This window comes from Equus asinus, chromosome 5, assembly GCF_041296235.1.
Source record: "Equus asinus isolate D_3611 breed Donkey chromosome 5, EquAss-T2T_v2, whole genome shotgun sequence".
NCBI lineage: Eukaryota > Metazoa > Chordata > Mammalia > Perissodactyla > Equidae > Equus > Equus asinus.
Window position 1 is genome coordinate 83,971,724 of NC_091794.1, and position 22,947 is coordinate 83,994,670.

Below are 22,947 nucleotides of genomic sequence, written 5' to 3' on the forward strand. Positions count from 1 at the left end.
TGGCTGGTCAAAGCCCAGTGAGAGGGAAGGCACCGAGATGAAATCAGGCAAGGGTATAAGGCAAGGACCAAGGGCCTGGAACTGGCCCAAGGTAAGGGTTGGTTATGGGAAAAAGACAAAGGTCCAGGGTTCAAGCTCAGGGCTTCTTCCCCAGCCCAGGGAGAAGGATCTTGTAAACTAAACCTAAGCCTGAGCCAATCAAAACATTGCTTTGCTTTTTTTTTTTTTAAGATTTTATTTTTCCTTTTTTTCCCCAAAGCCCCCTGGTACATAGTTGTATATTTTAGTTGTAGGTCCTTCTGGTTGTGCTATGTGGCATGCCACCTCAGCATGGATTGATGAGCGGTGCCATGTCTGCACCCAGGATCCGAACCAGTGAAACCCCAGGCCGCAGAAGCAGACCATTGGGCCACGGGACTGGCCCCCAAGACATTGCATTTCTTAACCACTATTATTATTTCAAAGAAAAACACATAAATACCTGCTTTAATCTTTATAAGCAGGGCCAGCTCTGTGGCCGAGTGGTTAAGTTCGCGTGCTCCGCTGTGGCGGCCCAGGGTTCGGATCCTGGGCGCGGACATGGCACTGCTCGTCAGGCCACGTTGAGGCGGCGTCCCACATCCCACAACTAGAAGGACCTGCAACTAAAAATATACAACTATGTACGGGAGGGGTATGGGAAGATAAAGCAGAAAAGAAAAAAAAAATCTTTATAAGCAACTGCATATTATTCCACCGTATGGAATTAATTTCACCAGTGCCCTACTGATGGACTTTTAGGTGATTTCAAATCTTTTGCTATTACAGACAATGCAGCCATGGATATATTTCAATTCTTGCAGATACGTATCTGAAATATAAATTTCTAGAAGTGAAATTCCTGGGTCAAAAGGTGTGTGTGTTTATAATTTTCATAGATATTGCCAAATTGCTCACCATTAAGGTTGTACCAATTCATATTCCCTCCAGAACTGTTGAGAAGATCTGCTTACCATATTCTGGCCAAAAAAAATACTACCAAAACTTTTGATCCTTGATAATCTGATAGGTGAAAAATGAAATGCCAGTCCAGTTGTAGTTGGCATCGCTCTTAGGAGTGAGAGTGATCATCTTTTCATGGGTCTAAGAGTTTTTTCTTCTTTTAAATCCTACAACTTAAAAAAAATTCTCTAAAGTAAGAAGTAAAAATCTGTCTCTCTAATCCCAGATCTCAAAAGCAATACTGTCAAAGTGTTATTTTATCTTCTAGACTTTTTCCTAAGTTCACTTAAGTACATTTAGGAAGATAATTTCATTTTTATAGAAAATATATGTGTCTATATATATATATAATGTATGTATGTATGTAATATACCTGAACTCTGAAACTCACATTTTCTTTCTTTTTAAAAATCGTTTGCCAATCATGTTTTTGTTTGTTATTTTAGATGCCTTGCGTTTTCTTTTAATGTAGAATTTTTTCAAGGTCCCATTTTTTATGGCTACTTAGTATGCCATTTGGGGTATACCATAACCTATTTTAGGTCTTTCCTCTTTGACATCTTGGTTATTTTCAATTTGTTAAATCCAAATAGTGCTACGACAAGCACTCCTCTGCATGCGTTTTTATGTACACGTTCTGTTATTTCTTTAGGCTCTATTCCTAGAAGTAATCTTTGGTTGCTTTAAATGATAAATCTCCTGAAGCTAAATAGGTTGGTCTGGGATCGGAAAGGCTTCCACTGAGATATTTTAGCTACTGTCTTCAGCACATAAAACAAATCCACTTACCAATTTGTTCTTAAATGTGAATTTCTGCTTCATATTATAAATAGCTCTGTATTCCCCTAAACAAATGGTATTATGATTCATCAGTGGCAAAGGATTCTTGAGCGGCTGCTGGGTTCAGTGTAAGGACTGAGAGGGTTAGAACAACATAGAAAACTTCTCTGTCCTTCAGCTTACAGTTTAACAGGGAAACAGGATATAGAAAGAGAAATAATCCAAATGATACATGGAGTAGTTGCCCCTGGTTCAGACTTTCTTCTCTGATGTCCTGGAGCATTTACTCTGTAGGCTAGAGAGAATGTAACCTAAGGTTGACTGGTTTATGTGCTTATTTCTTGGACCACAAGGAGAGGGAATGGCTCCAGACATGTTAGTGAGACGATCTAAATTATGCCATTGGGATGATGGCCAGAGTATCTCCTCTTCAACAGTTGTCTACACACCTTCATTTTGTAAACATTGACATTTCTATTTCCTGTCAGATGTTGAGAAGGCAAGGGAAGCTTTGCACTGAAGTGCTCAGAATATAAGTTGATTTAGAAGGTACTGGGTGGCAAAAGGTAGAATATTCCAGTGTTTGGCTTGAAAAAATTCAGGCTGAAAACTAATATATTTTGTTTGCTCCACATACTTTTGATGTTGTTTTAACTTTAAAAGCCCCAACTCTGTTGAGATAGAGTTTACATGCAATAAGATGCACCCATATTAAGGGTCTTGTTAGATGAGTTTTGAGAGCTGTATTCACTCATGTGACCACCATCACAATCAAAACATAGAACAAGTCAATCACCCCAAAAAAACCCCTCATGCTATTAAACTTTTTTAAGACTTGTTATTTTGAAATAATTATAGATTCACAGGAAGTTGCAAAGACAGTACAGAACGATCCATGTACTCTTCTCCCAGTTTCCCCCAATGGTTACATCTTACATAATCGTAGTACAATAACAAGAGCAGGAAATTCAGACTTGTACAACGTGAATAAACAGGGCTGTATCGTTTTATTGTGTTTAGAGCTGTGTAACCACCACTGTAATCAAGATACAGAACTGTTCCAACGCCACAAAGATCGCCCTCGTGCAGCCCCTTTATAGTCACACTCCCCACTACCCCACCACTTCCCCTGGCAACCACTAATCTCTCTTCCATGTCTAGAATTTTGTCTTTCAGAGAATGTTATGTAAATAGAATTATACAGTATGTGACCTTTTGAGATGGCTTTTGTTATTCAGCCCTTGAGATTTGTCCAAGTTGTTGCCATGTGAAGGTTGGTCCTTGCCATTGCTACATAGTATTCCGTGGTGTTTGTTTCCTAGAGCTGCTGTCACAAATTAGCACAAACCTGGTGGCTTAAAACAACAAAAATTTATTCTCTCATACTTCTGGAGGCCAGAAGTCCTAAATCCAGGTGTCGGCAGGGCTGTGCTCCCTCCAAAGGGTCTGAAGGAGAGTCCTTCCTTGCCTCTTCCAGCTTCCTTGGGTCCAGTCATTCCTAGCCTCGTGGCTACAGATCTTCAATCTCTGCCTCCGTCTTAACAGGGTCTTCACTAGGTCTGAGTTTTCTCGTCTTTTGTCTCTTGTGAGGACATTTGTCATTGGACTTAGGGTCCACTCAAGTAATCCAGGATGATCTCATCTCGAGATCCTTAACTTAATCAGATCTGCAGAGACCCTTTTTCCAAATGAGGTCACAGTCACAGGTCTGAGAGTTAGAATACAGACATATTTTTTTTTTTTTTTGAGGGAGGCTCATTTAACCGCCTACACATGCCATGGCTGCACCACACTTTGTTTAACCATCCACCTGTTTGAGGGACACTGTGGTTGTTTCCAGATTTTGGCTACTACAAATAAAGCTACTGTGAACAACTGCATGCAGGTTTTCCTGTGGACATAAGTTTCCCTTTTTTTCTTCTTCTTCCCAAAGCCCCTCAGCACATAGTTGTATATTTTCGTTGTAGGTCCTTCCAGTGCTGCTATGTGGGATGCCGCCTGAGGATGGCCTGATGAGCAGCACCATGTCCACACCCGGGATCCAAACCGGCAAAACCCTGGGCCGCCGAAGCAGAGCGTGCTAACTTCACCACTTGGCCATGGGGCCGGCCCCATAGGTTTTCATTTATCTGGGATAAATGCCTAGAAGTGCAATTTCTGGGTTGTCTAGTAAGCAAGTGTTTAATTTTTAAAGAAAATGTCTATTTTACAGATATAGTCTAGATTAGAGTCATTGGTCAGATGTATGGTTTACAAACATTTTCTCCCACTCTGTAGCTTATCTTTTCATCCTCTTAACAGGATCTTTCACAGAGCAAAAGTTTTTAATTTTGATAAAGTCCAATTTATCTATTTTTTTCTTTATGGACCGTGCTTTTGGTGTCATGTCTAAGAACTCTTCACTGAGCCCTAGGTCCTGAAGATTTTCTTCTATGCTATCTTCCAAAAGTTTTTATAATTTTACATTTAAACCTGTGATCATTTTGAATTAATTTTTGTATAAGGTGTGAGATTTGGTTGGTAAAGTTTTTTCCCCCCTATCGTTCTTCCATTGAATTGCATGGGGCTGTTTCTGGGTTCTCTATTCTGTTCCGTTGATCTATGTATCTCTCCAACTGCCAGAACTGCGTAGCTTGATTACTGTAGCTATATGACAATTCTTTAAACTGGGTACAGTGATTCCTCTCATTTGTTTTGTTTTGTTTTTGAGGAAGATTAGCCCTGAGCTAACATCTGCTGCCAATCCTCCTCTTTTTTGCTGAGGAAGGCTGGCCCTGAGCTAACATCCATGCCCATCTTCCTCTACTTTATATGTGGGATGCCTACCACAGCATAGCTTGCCAAGCGGTACCATGTCCATACCCAGGATCTGCACCGGCAAACCCTGGGCCACCAAAGCAGAACGTGTGAACTTAACCACTGCGTCACTGGGCTGGCCCCGATTCCTCTCACTTTATTCTTTTTTAAAAGTGTTTTAGCTATTCTAGTTACTTTGCTTTTTCCCTATGCATTTTAGTTTTTTTCCAGGTATTTCTTAATTGTTTATCAAGAGAAATTATTCCTTAGCCCAAATATTCATGTTTTATAGTTCAGGGACACAGGTCAGTGAGTGACAAACTTCCATGGAACTCAACCCAAAGAAATTCTCTATATTCCCAAATCACTTTGCACTCTGAAAGATACCAGTCTTCCTCAGCTCCTGAAAATCTTTCATGGAATCATAATTTCTGTAGAAATCTGCATATGCCTTCTTTCTTGGTTCAGCTACAGCAAACTTAGAGAAAGCGGGGGTACAATGAATACTCCAACAATATGAAATTACAGATGCTTGGCCAGAAGGCCACACATCCGGGGTTTCGTCAAAGCACTGGAAGACATGGTAGTTACTCTCCTCAACACCCGCATCCTTCTTGACTGATGGAGAAATGGACAACGCTCTCCCTATACACTTTAGAATAATCTTGTCTATACCTACAAAAAATATTGATGGGATATTGATAGGAATTTCATTAAATTTGTATATTGATTTGGAGAAAATTGACATCTTTACTATGATGAGTCTTCCAATCCCTAAACACGGTGTGTCTCTCCATTTATTTAGATATTCTTTTATTTCTTTCAAAAGTATTTTGTGGTTTTTACCACATGAGTCTCGTACATGTTTGATTTGATATACATCTACACATTTTCTTTTTAGTGATTGTAAATGGTATTATATTTTTAATTTAATTTTGGTATCCATGTGTTCATTGCTAATATATAGGAATATGATTGATTTTTGTGTGTTGATTTTGCATTCTGGGACTTTGCCAAACTCACTTATTAGTTCTAGGAGTTTTTCTTTTCTTTTTTCTTTTTTTTGATTCCTTGGAAATTTCTACATAGACCATGACGTCACCTACGGTTAAGGACAGTCTTATTTCTTACTTTCCAATCTGTATGCCTTTGGTTTCTTTTCGTATTCTTATTGTACTGGCTAGAACTTCCAGCAGTATCTTGAATTAGATTGGTGAGAGTGGATATCCTTGCCTTGTTCCCAATCTCAGGGGTAAAGCATTCAGTCTTTCACCATTAAGAATGATTTTAGCTGTAGGTTTTTGTAGATATTCTTTATCAAGCTGAGGAAGTTCCCCTCTATTCCTAGGTTTCTGAAAAGTTTTTATCATGAATGGGCATTGAATTTTGTCAAGTGCGTTCTCTGTATCAATTGATTTTTCTTTAGTCTGCTAATTTGTTGGCTTATATTCATTGAGTTTTGAATATTGAATGAACCTTGCATCCCTGGAATAAATCCCACTTGGTCATGGTGTATAATCTTCTTATATGTTGCTGAATTCTATTTGCTAATATTTTGTTAAGGATTTTTGTATCTATAGTCATATTGAAGGATACTGGTCTGTAGCTATCTTTTTTTTTCTTTGGTATCATGTTTCTAGTTTTGGTCAGGTAATACTGACCTCATAAAATGGATTTGGAAATATTTCCTCTCTTCTATTTTCTGGAAGAAATTGTACAGTATTGGTGTTAATTCTTTAAATTTTTGGCAGAATTCTGCATCAAAACCATCTGGGCATAGGGGTTTCTTTTTGGGGGGTTTTGAAATTATAAATTAAATTTCCTTAATAGTTATAATGCTATTCAAATTATGTACTTCATGTTAGGTGAGTTGTAGTAGTTTGTGCTTTGTAAGGGATTGGTTCATTTCATCTAAGTTGTCAAATTTATGTGTGTAACATCGTTCACAGTATTTCCTCTTTAGTCTTGATATCTTCAGGATCTGTAGTGATATCCTGATTTATTCCTGATATTAAGAATTTCTGTCTTCTCTTTTTTCTTTGTTAGTTTTGCTATAGGTTTGTCAGTTTTATCAATGTTTTCAAAGACCCAAGTTTTTGTTTCATCGATATTCTCTGTTTTTCTTTTTCCAACTTTATAGATTTCTGCTCTTTATTATTTCCTTCTTCTTGTTTTGGGTTACTTTTGTTCTTTTCTACTTTCTTGAGCTGGAAGCTTAGATTATTGATCTGAGACATTTTTTTTTTTCTCTTTTCTTACATAGCATTTAGTGCTATAAATTTCCCTCTCAGTGCCACCTTGGCTGTGTCTCAAAATTTTTTTTTTTAGGAAGATTAGCCCTGAGCTAACATCTGCTGCCAATCCTCCTCTTTTTGCTGAGGAAGACTGGCCCTGAGCTAATATCCATGCCCATCTTCCTCTACTTTATATGTGGGACACCTACCACAGCATGGCTTTTGCCAAGTGTTGCCATGTCCGCACTTGGGATCCAAACTGGCGGACCCCGGGCTGCTGAGAAGTGGAACGTGTGAACTTAACCACTGTGCCACCTGGCCGGCCCCTTAAACATTTTTTATAATAAAAATTAAGATGTTTTATTTCAATTTCATTCCGTTCAGCATACTTTTTATTTCCCTTAAGACTTCCTCTTTGACCCATGTATTGTTCAGAAATGTTTTGTTTAGTATCCAAGTGTTTGGAGATTTTCTTTCTATTATTGATTTCTAGTTTGATTCCATTATGGTCATATACTCTGTATTATTTCAATTCTTTTAAATTTGTTGAGGTTTATTTTATAACCCAGGATATGCTTGCTCTTGGTATATATTCCATGGGTGCTTGAAAAGACTGTATATTGTGGTATTGTTGGGTAGAGTGTTCTATAAATATTGATTACATCCTATTGCTTAATGGTGATATGGTGGTGTTAAGTTCTATATACTTGTTGATTTTCTATCTAGTAGTTTCATCAATTGCTGAGAGAGGGATGTTGAAGTCCCCAACTATAACTGTAGATTTGTCTGTTTCTCCTTTCAGTTCTATCTGTTTTTGGTTCCCATATTTTTCAGCTCTGTTGTTTGGTGCATACACATTTAGGTTAGCTATGTGTTCTTGATGAGTTGACCCTTCTTTCATTAGGTAACATCCCTCTCTTGCCCTAGTAAGTTTCTTTGCTCTGAAGTCTACTTTATCTCATCTTATTATAACCACCACTGCTTCTTGTGAATAATGTTTGCATGGTATACATTTTTCATCCTTATACGTTTGACCTACCTATATCATTGTATTTGAAGTGAGTTTACTTTAGACAACATATCATTGAACCATAGTTTTTTATTTTTTTCTTTTTGAGGAAGATTAGCCCTGAGCTAACATCTGCTGCCAATCCTCCTCTTTTTGGTGAGGAAGACTGGCCCTGAGCTAACATCTGTGCCCATCTTCCTCTATTTTACATGTGGGACACCTACCACAGCATGGCTTGCCAAGCGATGCCATGTCCACACCTGGGATCCAAACCGGTGAACCCCGGGCAGCCAAAGCAGAATGTGCACAATTAGCTGCTGAGCCACCGGGCTGGCCCCTGAGCCATAGTTTTTCAATCCACTCTGCCAATCTCTGTCTTTTTAAAAAAATTATTTTATTGAGGTCATATTGGTTTAGAACATTGTGAAAATTTCAGGCGTGCATTATTATATTTCAACTTTTGTATAGACTGCATTGTGTTCACCACCAAAAGTCTAGTCTCCATCCATTAGCATACATATATTCCCCTTTACCCCTTTAACCCTTCCCCAATTCTGTCTTTTAATTGGTTACATTTACATTTAACACAATTATTACGTTAAGGCTTAAGTCTGTCATTTCATTTTTTGTTTTCTGTTTGTTCCCTCTGTTTTTCATTTCTTTCATTTTTTAAAAAAGATTTTATTTTTCCTTTTTCTCCCCAAAGCCCCCCAGTACATAGCTGTGTATTTTTAGTTGCGGATCCTTCCAGTTGTGGCATGTGTGATGCCACCACAGCATGGCCTGATGAGCGGTGCCATGTCTGCACTCATGATTCAAACCAGTGAAAACCTGGGCCGCCTAAGCAGAGTGCGCGAACTTAACCACTAGGCCAAGGGGCCAGCCCCTGTTTTTCATTTCTCTATCTTCTTTTTCCTGTGTTCTGTGGGTTACATGAACTTTTTTTTAGAATTACATTTTGATTTATCTGCAGTGTTTTGAATGTATCTACAGTGTTTTTAGTGTATTTCCTTGTGTAGCTTTTTCAATTGTTGCTCTAGGTATTAATCATATATACATAGCTCTTCACAGTCTACTGGTGTTAACATTTTACCAATTCAAGTGAAATGTAGAAGTCTTACCTCTCATTATGTCCCTTTATACCTCCCCATTTATAAAGTAATTGTCTTAAATATTTCCTCTACCTACACTGAGAACCACAATAGACAGTGTTACAAGTTTTTGCTTCTACCATCAGACATAATTTAGAACACACAAGGAGAGAAGCGAAGTCTATTATAGTTACCTTATATTTGCTCTTTTTATTGTTCTGTTTCCTGCCTGATATTCTAGGATTCCTTCTGTTATCCTTTCCTTTCTGTTTAGAGAGCTTCCTTTAGCAATCCCTATAGGGAAAATCCGCTGGCAATCAATTCTCTTAGTTTTCCTTTATCTAAGAATGTCTTGATTTCTCCTCATTTCTAAAGGATGCTTTCACCAGGTATAAGATTCTAGATTGACAGTTTGTTCTTTCAGCGTTTGAAAACCGTTGTGCCACTCCCTCTGGCCTCTGGTTTCTGATAAGAAATCTGTTGTCCATTGAATTGTCTCCTCTCTATAGGTAAGGTATCATTCCTCTCTAGCCGCTTTCAAGATTGTTTACTTTGGCTTTAGTTTTCAGAAGTTTGACTATGATGTGTCTTCACATAGGTTTATCCTGCTTGAGGTTTGCTCAGCTTTGTGAACCTATAGGTTTATGTCTTTCACCAAATTTGGGAAAATTTCAGTCGTTACTTCTTTGAATACTCTTTCTCCTCTTCTTCTGTGACTCCACTGACATGAACATTAGATGTTATGTTATAATCCCACATATCCCTGAGGCAATAATGTTCATTTGTTTTCAGTCTATTTTCTTTCTATTGTTTAGATTGGGTAATCACTAGTTTTCTGTCTTCAAGTTCACTGATTCTTTCCTCTGTCCTCTCCATTCTATTGTTGAGCCCACTCATTAAAATTTTATTTCAGTTATTATATTTTTTAGTTCTAAAATTTCCGCTTGGTTCTTATTTCTATATTGCTTTGCTGAGACTTTATATTTCTTTGCTTAGAATTTCTATTTTTTCATTTGTTTCAAGTTTGTTTGTCATGGAACACATCGAACACAGTGAAGCATTTTTATGATGGTGGCTTCAAAATACTTTTCAGATAATTCTATCTGTGTCATTTGGGTATTAGGGTCGATAGATTGTCTTTTCTTATTCAAATTCAGATCTTTCTGGTCTTGCTATGACAACTCACTTTTGATTAAGACCTGGACATTTTGGATATTATAAGACTTAAATCCTATTTATATCTTATGTTTTAGCAGGCCTCCTCTAACATTGCTTCTGTGGGGAAAGGGGGGATGCTGCCTCATCATTTCCAGATAGCCATGGAAGTTCATGTTCTCCACTTGGCCTCCATTGACACGTTGTGCTGGAGGAGCTCCTGCTCACTGCTGAGCAGGGGTAGGAGTTCAGATTCCCTATTAGGCCTTCACCGACACCACACTGGTTGGGAGAGGGAGAGGTACCTCCTTACCTCTTCCCATGTGGCCTCCATAGCATTGTGGGGAGAGACAGCTTTGTTATTGCTGATCAGTGGTGAAAGTCCTGAGTGGATGACTAGGCCTCCTCTGACACCACCTAGAGGTAGGGGGAGTGGTGCTTCGTTACAAGAGAAGGTGCCTAGGCTTTCCGCTTGGCCTTTGCTGACGGGGGTAGAGGGAAGGCTGGAGTGGAGGGGGTATTGTCTAAAGATTTCTGTCTTTCTAGACTGCTCTTTTCTGGTCCTTTGAGTAAAGAAGCCAGGCTTTTCTTGGGACTCTTGTCTGTACCCATGGGCATTTTTGGGTTGCTGACTTCTCCAATCTGACATATACGAGGCAAAAAGAAAACTTAGGGAACTCATTGCTGAGTCGTTTGTTGGGTCTTGAGGTCCTTAGCCAGTGTGCATTCTCTTTCGTAGACTTCTTATGTCTGTTTTGTATATAATGTTCAGGGTTTTTAACTGTACCTAGCAGGGGGAATAGGAAAAAGTATGTCTATTCCATCTTTGCAGAAGTGGAAGTTGCTCCACACCCTTTAAAAAATTAAAGCCAACATTTAAAAATCACTTATTTCTCATAAAAATATAGACTTCTAGTTTCTCATGAAACATTGGAAGGTAAGTCATCCTGGCCTACACTTCTGTTTGGTAGCAATTGGCTGGAGCTGGACATCCATTGCCCCTGGGATGGGCTTATGTAATGGTACTGTAATAAGCCTACCATAGGTCCTGCCCGTCTCACAATAAATGTATTTATCCTTACAAAAGGCTGTAGCACTAGTTCTTACATTACTGAAGGAGTCTGAACTTGCTATCTCTGTATCAGAACTTGTGTTTCATCTCCAGGAAGTGTTGGCCACAACAAAGATTGGATGTGACACCAGAAAAGCAGCCATGGGCAGGATTCTTAAAGGGTTCTGCTACATCATCGCAGAAATGTTCTCTCTCTCCCAGCATAAAACTCTGCTTTAGCACAAACTGTTCTCAGCACTTACAGTAAAAAAAAAAAAAAATTCCCCTCTCTCATCTCAGGAAATAGCTAACTCATTCCTCCTCTTGAGAAACCCCTAATCATGACATGACCCAGAGTTCAGCTCCCAGCCCATTCTTGCAGTGACAGAGTGAGCCAGTTGGCTCACAGAAACATGTAAGTCAGCAGAAGCCTTGGATTCTCAGTGGCTGCACAGTTGGAGGCCTGGGGGAACGCAGCTTTGTGTTCTAAAACAGCAAAGAATACTGTATTGGTAGCTCCAGCCAGACTGGTGATGCGGGTAATGTGCAAATTTCAATAGGCCCAAGGGGGGCCCTAAAAATGGTCCATTTCTCATCATGGATTCAAACAAGGAGTTCTGTTAGCCTGGTCAGCTCTGCCATTTCAGTGCCCAAACCCGTCAGCACCACTGGGGTGGCAGAATCACTCTCAAGGCAGATGTTGTCCAACTTTTGAGTTCACTGACTCCTTTTGGGGACGTGAGGCCTCATGAGCCACCTAGCCTCTTTGTTCTAGTGTGGCTTCTTCCTGAGAGGGAAATATCAAGAGGAAGCCACTGATCTTCTGTTGCCTGCATCCTCCCTGACCCCTACTCATCATTTCTAGCCTTCTATGTGGCTGCCATTGCTTCTGACCAGAGCTGAAAAATGACGAGCAACCTCTTGGCTCTGTTTGGATAAAGCAACACCCTGCAATGAACAGCGGGCGTGAGCTGCCTGCAGGAGTCTTGGCTTCCCTTAGGTTCTCAGTCTCTGGGAGATGAAACACAAAACAGTTTGGTTTGTGAACAAGGGTCCCAGCTCAATACATCTTGTGGGCATGTTTGGCCTGGGACATCACCATTCTCCTTGGCCACAGTGGCAAGTGCCTGGTCCTCCACACCAGGAAACAAGAACGCACAAGGAAACAAGAACACTGGCGTCAGACTAGGAGTAAACTCAAAGAGACCCTCCAAGAGGTCTGGCTATATGTAATATAGTAGTAATTATAATCATAACAATGAGGAGGAGGAGAAGAAGAAGAAGAAAAAGAAAAGAAAAAAGCAGCAGCTATCATTTATCTAGTATGTATAGTGTGCAAAGTAGTTTTGGGTTAAATTCTGTGTGTGTGTGTATTCACTTAATTGTCAGGAAATAAATAGAATGATCTCTACTTTGCAAATGAAGAAACTGCAGCTCAGAGAGAGTATGTGACTTGCTGAAGATCACACAGCTAGAAAAAAGGTACAGCAGGGTTTTGAATACAGCTCTCTCTGCCTCTGCGCAGGACATGTTCCACTGGCTCCTCCAGTTCTGTTAGTCACTGTTCTTCACCCCGCTCTGTGCCCCAGGACTGATAAGACAACATTGACAGGCTCCCTTGTCCTTTGGCTTCTGTTTGGGTTCGGCTGGTGAGGACCCCAGAAGGGTGGGAGACAGGAGGAGAGGGAAGCATGAGCCAGGGTTGTTGCAGGCTGGCTGCTTCCCTCAGGTCCTCTCTCCCCAGCTCCATGTGTCTCTGGCTTCCAGTAGCTGTTCCCTCTCCTTGCCTCTTCAGGTCCCAAGGTACTGCATTCTCCTTCGTGGTTTCTCAACAGTCTATCCACACCTTTATAAATAGTCCCTTCATTAAACTCTCTTCAAATCATCCTAAATTGTTATGCCATCTGTTTCCCGCTGGGACCCTTCAAGGTCAGTTCATAATGCCATGCTATAGATTACATTTTCAGGCTCAGTCTCATCATTCATTCAGAATCCTGACTAGGACTTGATCTGAAAAACACTGGGCAACATAATGATTGGTATCCTTGTCAGTGATCATTTCATTCTGGCAGGAGCAGGGGAACAGGGCTCAGCGCTATGCAGCTGCTCCTCCTGCAGCTATTGTCACCAGATTCTCTCTACTGTCTGGGCTAACAGGATACTGCATTTTGGGATGCTTGATGCTACGATGCAAGTGACATGTCTACTGAACTTCTGGAACCCTGTTCTCTTGAGTAATATTCCTCAGCCTGGCAGTCACGGCCCTAGTTTGGCCCCAGCCACCTTTTTAGGATTTCTCCCCACTGCTCCACACACACATCTAACCTTCATTCTGAAGATGAGGGTGTTGCTCTCCCCTGAGCAGAACTTGTGCTTTCTCATGACCACACCTTTGCCCATGCGACCCTCTGCCTGAACTGCCATTCTCACAAGTTTACCTTGTAGTAATGTGGAAATCCTGCCCACATTTCAAAGCCTCAACACAACCTGCATTAGATTAGTTGAAAGTTCACAGATCAATGAGCTTTAGTGCCAGATAATTTAGATAAAAATTATCTGGTCCAAACCCTTCATTTCAGGAAATGGTGATTCAGATAGGTTTAAGTGACCTACTCAAGTGACAAACCTCAGTAGAGGGTAATTCAGGAAAGAGCTCCTCTTCAGAGTCTTAAAATTTCTCTTTAGTTGTATTTATCCTATTGTGCTTTGACTTACAGTTAAATTGTGAGTCCCTCAGAGGACAGACTTAATTTTTTTTGCTGAGGAAGATTCACCCTGAGCTAACATCCATTGCCAATCTTCCTTTTTGCTTGAGGAAGATCTGCCCTGAGCTAACATCCATGCCAATCTTCCTCTATTTTGTATGTGGGCCACTGCCACAGCATGGCCGCCGATGAGCGGTGTAGGTCCACATCCAGGAACCAAACCCAGGCCACCAAAGCAGAGCACGCTGAATTTAACCACTAGGCCCTGGGGCCAGCCCCAGAACCTACTTTTTATTTCCATTGGTAAATCATAATGCTCCAACCAGAGAATACAGATAGATGTGGTTTCAATATCTTTGAAGAGTGTGAGCACTGGAGTCAAATAAACAAGGGTTTTTAAAAACTGAGGTAAAATTTACAAATAAAATGCTCACATTTTAATGTATATAGTTTTATGAGTTTTGACAAATATAAACACTCACGCAACCACCACCACAATCAACCTACAGAACATTTCCATTACTCTAAAGGGCTCTCTTGTACTGGTTCCCAGTCCGTCCCTTTCCCACCTCCCTCCCTACAACCACTGATCTGCCTTCTCCTTTATTTGAGTTTCATATAAATGGAATCATCCAATATGCATTCTGTGTCTGGCTTCTTTCACTCAGCATAAAGATTTTAAGATTCATCCATGTTTTTGCATATTTCTATAATTATTTTTATTGCTAGGTAGTATTTCATTATATGGATATACCACAGTTTGTTTACCACATTGAAGATCATTTGGGTTTTTTGCTATGACGAATAAGGCTGCTATAAACATTCATGTACAACTTTGTTAAATTTTTATTTTTCTTGAAAAAATATCTAGGAGTGAAATTTCTTGGTAAATGTATGTTTAACTTTATAAGAAACTGGAAAACAGTTTTCCAAAATGGCAATACCATTTTATATTTCTACCAGCAATGTAAGAGAATTTCAGATGCTCCACATTCTCACCAACATTTGATGGTGTTAGTTTTTAAAAAACTTTTGCCATTCTAGTGGGTGTGAAGTGGTATCTCCTCACATTTTTAATTTGCATTTTCCTGATTACAAATTATGTTGAACACCACACACACACACACACACATACTCTGGACATAAGATTTTTGTCAGATATATGTATTTCAAAGATTTCTTCCAATCTTGGTTTGCCTATTTATTTTTTTAATAGTGTCTTTTGATGAGCAGGAGTTTTAATTTTGATGAAATCCAGTTTATCAATTTTTCTTAATGGTTAGTGATTTCTGCATTCTTTGTAAGATATCTTTGCCAACCCAAGATCACAAATATATTCTCTTCCACTTTCTTCTAGAGCTATGCTATCTTCAAGTTCACTGATTCTTTCTTCTGTCATTTTCATTCAGCTACTGAGCCCATCCAGTGAGTTTTTTATTTTGGTTACTCTATTTTTCAGTTCAATAATTTCAGATGGATTCTTTTATATACTTTTCTACTTGCTGAGATTTTTATTTCATTTCAAGAGAGTTTGTGATTGCTCCTTGAAGCATTTTTATGATGACTGCTTTAAAATCTTTGTCAGATAATTCCAATATCTAAATTATCTTTGTGTTGGCATCTGTTGATTATGTTTTCTCATTCAAGTTCCTAGTTCTTGGCATGATGAGTGATTTTCTCTTGAAAACTGGACAGTTTGAGTATTATGTTATGAGACTCTGGATCCTATTTAAATCTTCTGTTTTAGCTGGCAGTCACCCTATTTAGTTCGGTGCACAGATCCTGGCTTAATTTTGTGGGCTGTCATTCCAAAGACAATTTAGTTTTCAGACTTGCGGTGCTATTCTAGCCTGCTTCATTTGTGTGTTATGAGAGACCAATCTGAAAACCCACAGGGTATTCCACACTGTAATTCAGTTCTCAAATATTTGCCATACTAATTCTATTCAGTTTGACATGTAGGTCATTCAGGGATCTGCCTAGGACTTCATAAACTGGTTTAAAGAACCCCTTTCATCAGTTTCCTCTCTTCCAAAATCCTCCTCTGGCTGATGAGGGTTACTTTATTACTACTGAGGGTGGTGGTGGTAGGGGTCTAAGTCCAAAGCAGCTTGCTTCTTCAGAGTGAGCAAGTAAGAAGAGTGAGAGTGAGAGTAAGGGAGAGAGAACCTGCAAGACGGAAGTAACAGCTTTTTGTAACCTAATCTCAGAAGTGACATCCGATAACTTTTGCCATATTGTTTGTTAGAAGCAAGCTACAAAGTCAGGCCTACACACAATAAAAGAGGATTACAGAGGGCATGAATATCAGGTGATACAGATCACTGGACTGGGACTCATTTGAAGCAGCCTACCACAGTCTCCTTTAATTTTTCTCATCGTTTTTGTTTTCAGAGACATTAAGAGAAGGAAAAAAAGCTACCTTTTACATTTATCCATATATTTACTATTTCTTAATTATTACTATGGTTGGGTTTTAAGTATACTACTTCACTATTTCCTATTTATCTCATCTGGGTTTTTTTCTCCTGTTCCCTTTTTCTTGCCTTCTTTTAGGTTAACCCAGTACATATAGGGAAATACACAGCTCTTAAGTGTACAAATTCATGAGTTTTGGTAATTGTGTACATCCATGTAGTCACCACTACAATCAAGATATAGAACATTTCCATCACCCTAGAAAGTTATCCTCTCCTCTCCTATTCAACTCCCATCCCCTCCTAGGGAATTATTGTTTTGTTTTCTATTATCAGAGATTAGTTTGCCTGTTCTTGAAATTCCTATGAATGGAATCATAAAGTATATATACTCTCTTGCATCTGACTTCTTTCATGGGACATGATTTTGAGATTCCCGCTACTGGCTTTTTTTCTATCTTTTCTCTTGCGGTCCCCAATTTGTTGTTAATCCAGGCTAGTGAATTTTTAATTTTAGATATTGTAATTTTCCATTTTAAAATTTCATTTGGTCCTTTTTCCATTTCTACAGTTCCCCATCTGTTCACGCATTATGATCAACTTTTCCTTTAAGTCCTTGAACATACTTTTTATAGATGCTTTGAAGTCCTTGTCTACTAATTCAACTTCTGAGTCACCTTGGGGTCTGTTTCTGTTGACTGCTCTTTTCCTTTACTATGGGTCACATTTCCTGTTTACAGTATACATATCTTCTGTATATTGAATATTGTGAGTGAGAAAAGCTGTAGAGACTCTGGCTTCTGTTATTATTTTCTGAACAAGTTGATTTTTGTTCTGTCAGGCAGTTATATTACTGGCTGATCTCCTTGAACTTGTGGAAACTTGATTTTATCCAGTGTTAGGATGGGGTCTGTGGAAAGACCCTCTAACTTGTGCATGGTGTAAGTAGGGGTCCAACTTCATTCTTTACATACAGATATCCAGTTGTCCAAGTACCATTTGTTAAAGACTTGGTGTGCCAAGTGGTGCCATGTCCGCAACTGGGATCCGAACAAGTAAACCCCGGGCCGCTGAAGTGGAACGTGTGCACTTAACTGCTGCGCCACCGGGCCAGCCCCTCTCCTCTCCTTTTGAGACTCCAATTATATTGAGACTGCTTTAGATTAGTCCATGGGTAACTGATACTTTTTCTTCCTCCAATCTTTTCCTCTGCTTTAGTTTTGATCATTTTTATTAATCTGTCTTCACATCCATCGATTACTTTATTTATTTTTTAAAGATTGGCACCTGAGCTAACAACTGTTGCCAATCTTTTTTTTTTCCCTTTTTCTCCCCAAATCCCCCCAGTACACAGTTGCATATTTCAGTTGTGGGTCCTTCTAGTTGTGGCATGTGGGACGCCACCTCAGCATGGCCTGACGAGCGGTGCCATGTCCATGCCCAGGATTCGAACTAGTGAAACCCTGGGCTGCAAAAGTGGAGTGCACGAACTTAACCACTTGGCCATGGGGCTGGCCCCGATCCTTTCTTTTACAATGTCCACTCCACTGTTAAGCTCATTCAATGAATTTATTTCAGACATTGTATTTTTCAGCTCTAGAATTTTCATTTGTTTATAATAATAAATTTATTTACAACAGTTCTATTTTTCTCCTTGATTATGGATCACATTTTCTTGCTTCTTTGCATGTCTCACAATTTGATATTGTACTCCAGATACTGTGTATAAAAGACCAGAGGCAAATAAAGTATAATACTTGTTTTATTTCCCCAAAAGTAGAAACCCTTTCCTCTAAACATTAGAAGCACTTTTCATTTAGATTTGTCTTAGAGTAGGTTTTGGGGGTAAGTTGCAACTTTATTATTTTTTTTTAATTTATTTTTTTTTAAATCTTTTTTTTTTTTTAAGATTTTATTTTTCCTTTTTCTCCCCAAAGCCCCCTGGTACATAGCTATGCATTTTTAGTTGTGGGTCCTTCTAGTTGTGGCATGTGGGATGCCGCCTCAGCATGGCATGATGAGCGGTGCCATGTCCGTGCCCAGGATTTGAACCAGCAAAAGCCCGGGCTGCCAAAGCAGAGCATGCGAACTTAACCACTCGGCCACGGGTCGGCCCCTAAGTTGCAACTTTAGTTAGACTGATTTCACCTGTTATTAACCCAACCTTCCTAGATGCTATCTTTTTGATCTTGTCAGAATTTGAGTTGGGATTGGTTGCACGTCTAGATATTTTTGATTCACCTTTGCAGTCAACTCTGACAGGGTCTCAAAATTACCCCCAAGAATGTGCACAACTATATTATTTATGCTTATCAGCCCCTCCTCCACTGCTACCCTCTCAGCAAAATTTGGGGGGAGGCAGCAGGGGGGAAGGCAGAATGGTTGATCCTGGTAATTTGTTTTTGTGTTTGAGGTTCTCTCAGATTCCAAGCTGTCCTCCCATTCTATACTGACATCTTAGACTCAGCTGGCCTCACCTTAGCCCTGCAATGTCTCCCCATCTATTGCAGGCTTACCCATACACTCACTAGGAGCCTGCCCCCCAGACTGGAAGCTGACCAGTCCTGTTACCTATAAATTCTTTCTGGAATTCAGTCCAAGGTTTCCTCGCATATACCACTTTTTGTTAGCCCCATGGAGAATTATTGTTTTGTCTAGGTTTTTCTTGTTATCATAGTAGCAAAGGTCTCTCAAGGCCTTCTATATAATCAGAAGTAGAAGTCCAGACCTAGATTCAAATCCTGCTTCTAGTACTTACAGATGTTTGATACCAGGTAAGTTACTTCACCCTTATAAGCCTTGGTTTCCTCAAGTGTAAAATGGGGCAACTCTGATGTATTTGCTATTCAGTTGGACCTCTTTTTATTGTAAGTAATGATAATCCTATCAACACTGGCTTAGGCAAAAAGGAGAATTTACTGGCTCATAGGACTTCAAAGTCCAGGGATAGGGCTAGTCTCAGGATGGACTTACTGCAGAAGCTCACATTACCAGACAGCAGTTTTTCTCTCAACTTGGCTGTTCCTCTTCATCTACTGAGTATGCCTGTAAATTTCTCTTCTTGTAATAAAGTGGGTACTTAGTAAGTATTTGTCGGTTGAATGAATAAAAAATATCTAAAGCATCTATACAACTTAAACCTCCTCAGCATTAACTCCAGAGGAAACATCCTTCCTCTCTTTGAGGATTCCAAGCAAGAGTCATTCATTGGCTCTAACTGGGTCATGTGCCTGATTTGGAACATTCCTGAAAATACAGTAAGGGAAGAAAGAAAAATGCAGGAACTATGTGAATAATTTGCTACCATTTGTTTACCCACACAGTGTATGTGTGTATATGGGCACAGAATCTCTCTAGAATACTCAGAACACTGGTTGCCTCTGGAGAGGGGAACTACATGACTGAGGATTTTTCATTCTATATCCTTTGTAACTTTTGAATTTTGAACCACATGAATTACCTAATCAAAAAAATTAAATGAAAAATTGAAATGTAGTTGCCGGAGCAGTCAGTGATTTCCCTTATGTACTGAGTTGCAGCATCAAGGTTAAAAAGCATAGGCCAAAGGGGTTGAGTCCTTTTACCAGAGTGTAGGGAAGGAAGGGGAAAGGGCAACAGGCAATGCTGTTTTGAGGGAGCAGGTAACTTGCCCTCTCAGAGTTTCAGATCATCAACTGCAAATAACCTCACAGCTTTCTGTCCCACCTCCCCCCAGCTTCAGTTCTTTTCTGCACCAACCTAGTTAGTCAAAAAGATACAGCCTTAACTCTGCTTGTTTTTATTCAAGCTGCTCAAAGAACAGGGGTCTTGAAGCCAGCTCCTTGGTTTTACCAGCTCCTAACATTGCTGTCCTACTTTCTCAAAAAAGCAATTAAGGCACAAAATTGGCCAAATATACAAAGACAAGAGGCAGGGTTGCTTTCCCAGAGCTGTTTATGGGTATCAGATGTAAATGAAGGCTTTTGATATCCTGTAAAGACATCAAGGAAATGCTTTCCAACAAATACAATTAAGTGTTCTCTTCTACTCATTTTTTACCTTTAGATAAATACAAGCTAATGGGATTTGGTTTTCATTCTACAACCCAGAGTTCAGGAATAAAAGATATCTTTGAATGAAAGGGCATGTACCTACATTAAGCCTTGATTAATATTCTGCTTTCCTGTCTGGCATTTCCAATTGGCCTCTCTATTTTCCAAAAATATGTATGCACTGAAGGCCATTTGGACCTAAAAAACCTGAGAAAAGTTTATGTGTACAGAGCACAATAAAGCAACCTAACATGTGGTCACAGCACAAGATCTTGCTGGAAGGACTCCAGCTGGTTTCTCCATTGTGATTGATTAGCAAATAGTTTAAGAAAATGCTGCTTGGCTAAAGATTTGCCCTATAACACAAGAAATAAGGAGCACTCTGCTCAAATGCTAAAGCTCATATTACCAATTTTGAGACGAGGACACTACGTACTTTCCCTTTTGAGAATCTTACAGTCAAGCCCTACAGCTGACATTTATGACTCAAAATGCTGCAAGATTAACAATGAACAATCTGAAAAGGAAATTACAAAGACAATTCCATTTAAAATAGCATTAAAAAATTCTTAGGAACTAACCAAGGAGAAAGGCTGTACAACAAAAACCACAAAACACTGTTGAAAGAAATTAAAGACATAAATAAATGAAGATATCCCACGCTCATGGTTTAGATGACTTATTGTTAAGCTGTTAATTCTTACGCAAAGCAATCTACAGATTTAATGCAGCCCCTATCAAAATCCCAATGTTTTTTGCAGAGAGAGAAAAACTCATCCTAAAATTCATATAGAATCTCAAGGGACTCTGAATAGCCAAAAAACATCCTGAAAAAGACACACAAAGCTAGAGGACTCACATTTACTGATTTTATCAAAATAGGGTGGTATTGGCATAAAGACAGACACATGGACCAACAGAACAGAATTAGAGTCCAGAAATAAGCCCCTGCACATATCATCAAATGATTTTTGACAAGGGTGCCAAGACCATTCAATGAGGAAAAGACAGTCTTTTCAACAAACAGGTGTTGGAAAATCTGGATAGTCACACACAAAATTAATGAAGTTGGACCCTTACCTGACACCATGTAAAAAAATCAACTCAAAATGGATCCATGGCCTAAATGTAAGACCTAAAACTATAAAACTTAGAAAACACAGGAGAAAGCTTCACAAAATTGAATTCAGCAATGATTTCCTGGATATGACATCTAAGGCAACAAAAGAAAAAATAAGGCAAATCGGATTCATGAACATTTTAAAATTTTGTGCATCAAAAGACACTATTGGCACAGTAAAAAGGCAACCCACAGAATGGGAGAAAATATTTGTAAACCATATATCTGATAAGGAATCAATATCCCAAATATACAGAGAAGTCCTAAAACTCAATAACAAAAAAAGAAAAACTTGATTTAAAAATAAGCAAAAGACTTGCACAGACAGCTATCCAAAGAAGGTATACAAAGGGCCAATAAGCACATGAAAGATGCTCAACATCACTTATGTATCATTAGGGAAATACAAATCAAAACGACAATGAGATACCACTTCACACCCATTAGCTAGCTACTATCCACAAAAACAAACAAACAAACGAAAAACAACAAAACCCACAAACTAACAAGTATTAGCCAGGATGTGGAAAAACTGGAACCCTTATGCACTATTGGTGGGAATGTAAAATGGTATAGTCACTGTGGAAAACAGTATGGCGAGTGCTCAAAAAGTTAAAAATAGAACTACCATATGATCCAGCAACTCCACTTCTGGTATATACTCAAAAGAACTGAAAGCAGGGTCTCAAAGAGGTATTTGTACACCCACGTTCATAGCACCATTATTCACGATAACTACAACACGGAAGCAACCCAAGTGTTCACTGAGGGATGAATGGATAAGCAAAATGTGGTAGATACACACAATGGAATATTATTCAGCCTTAAAAAGGAAAGAAATTCTGACACTTGCTAAAACATAGATGAACCTTGAAGACATTATGCTAAGTGAAATAAGCCAGTCACAAAAGACAAATACTCTATGATTCCACTTATGTGACGTACTTAGAGTAGTGAAAGTCACAGAGACAGAAAGCAGAATGGTGGCTGCGGGGAGAGGGAAATGGGGAGTTAGCTCAACGTTCAGAGTTTCAGTTTTGCAAGATGAAAAGAGTTCTGGAGGTGGATGGTAGCGATGGCTGCACAACAATGTGAAGGTATTTAATGCCACTGAACTGTACACCTAAAAACCGGTGGATGGTAAATTTTATGTATTTTACCACAATAAAAAAAGGTGGAAAAAAGACGCTGCAGGATTTCTGAGGTTTCAATTATATTCTCAACACACACTAATTTTCTAATGTTCACCTTCCCATCTGCATCTGGACTTTTCTTTTAAAAACTTATTTCTAAACACATCAACTAGAAATACTAACATACCACTGATATAAGGTAGCAAATTGAAACAACGGCATTGTTTCTTCAAAATAAAGTTATCTGAACTTGGCATCTTCTTAGCCTTAAAGTTAGACTTCATAGATCTTATAGTAAACACAACCAGTCTCTCCGCCGCCTCCCCCTCCCAGGCCAAGTCCATGCTTTATGGAAAATAAACCAGAATGTAAGCACTAAAGAACACTGTAACTTCTTACCTGAGTTAACATATTTAAAGTACCTCATACATACTCAGCGTGTAT

At 39.2% G+C, this 22,947-nt stretch overlaps 1 pseudogene; it reads right to left on the reverse strand.

Moving 5' to 3' along the window:
• Positions 1-22,934, reverse strand: part of LOC123285499 (cytochrome c oxidase subunit 6C-like) — a 28,226-nt pseudogene extending 5,292 nt beyond the window's left edge.
• Positions 22,935-22,947: the final 13 nt, after the last annotated feature.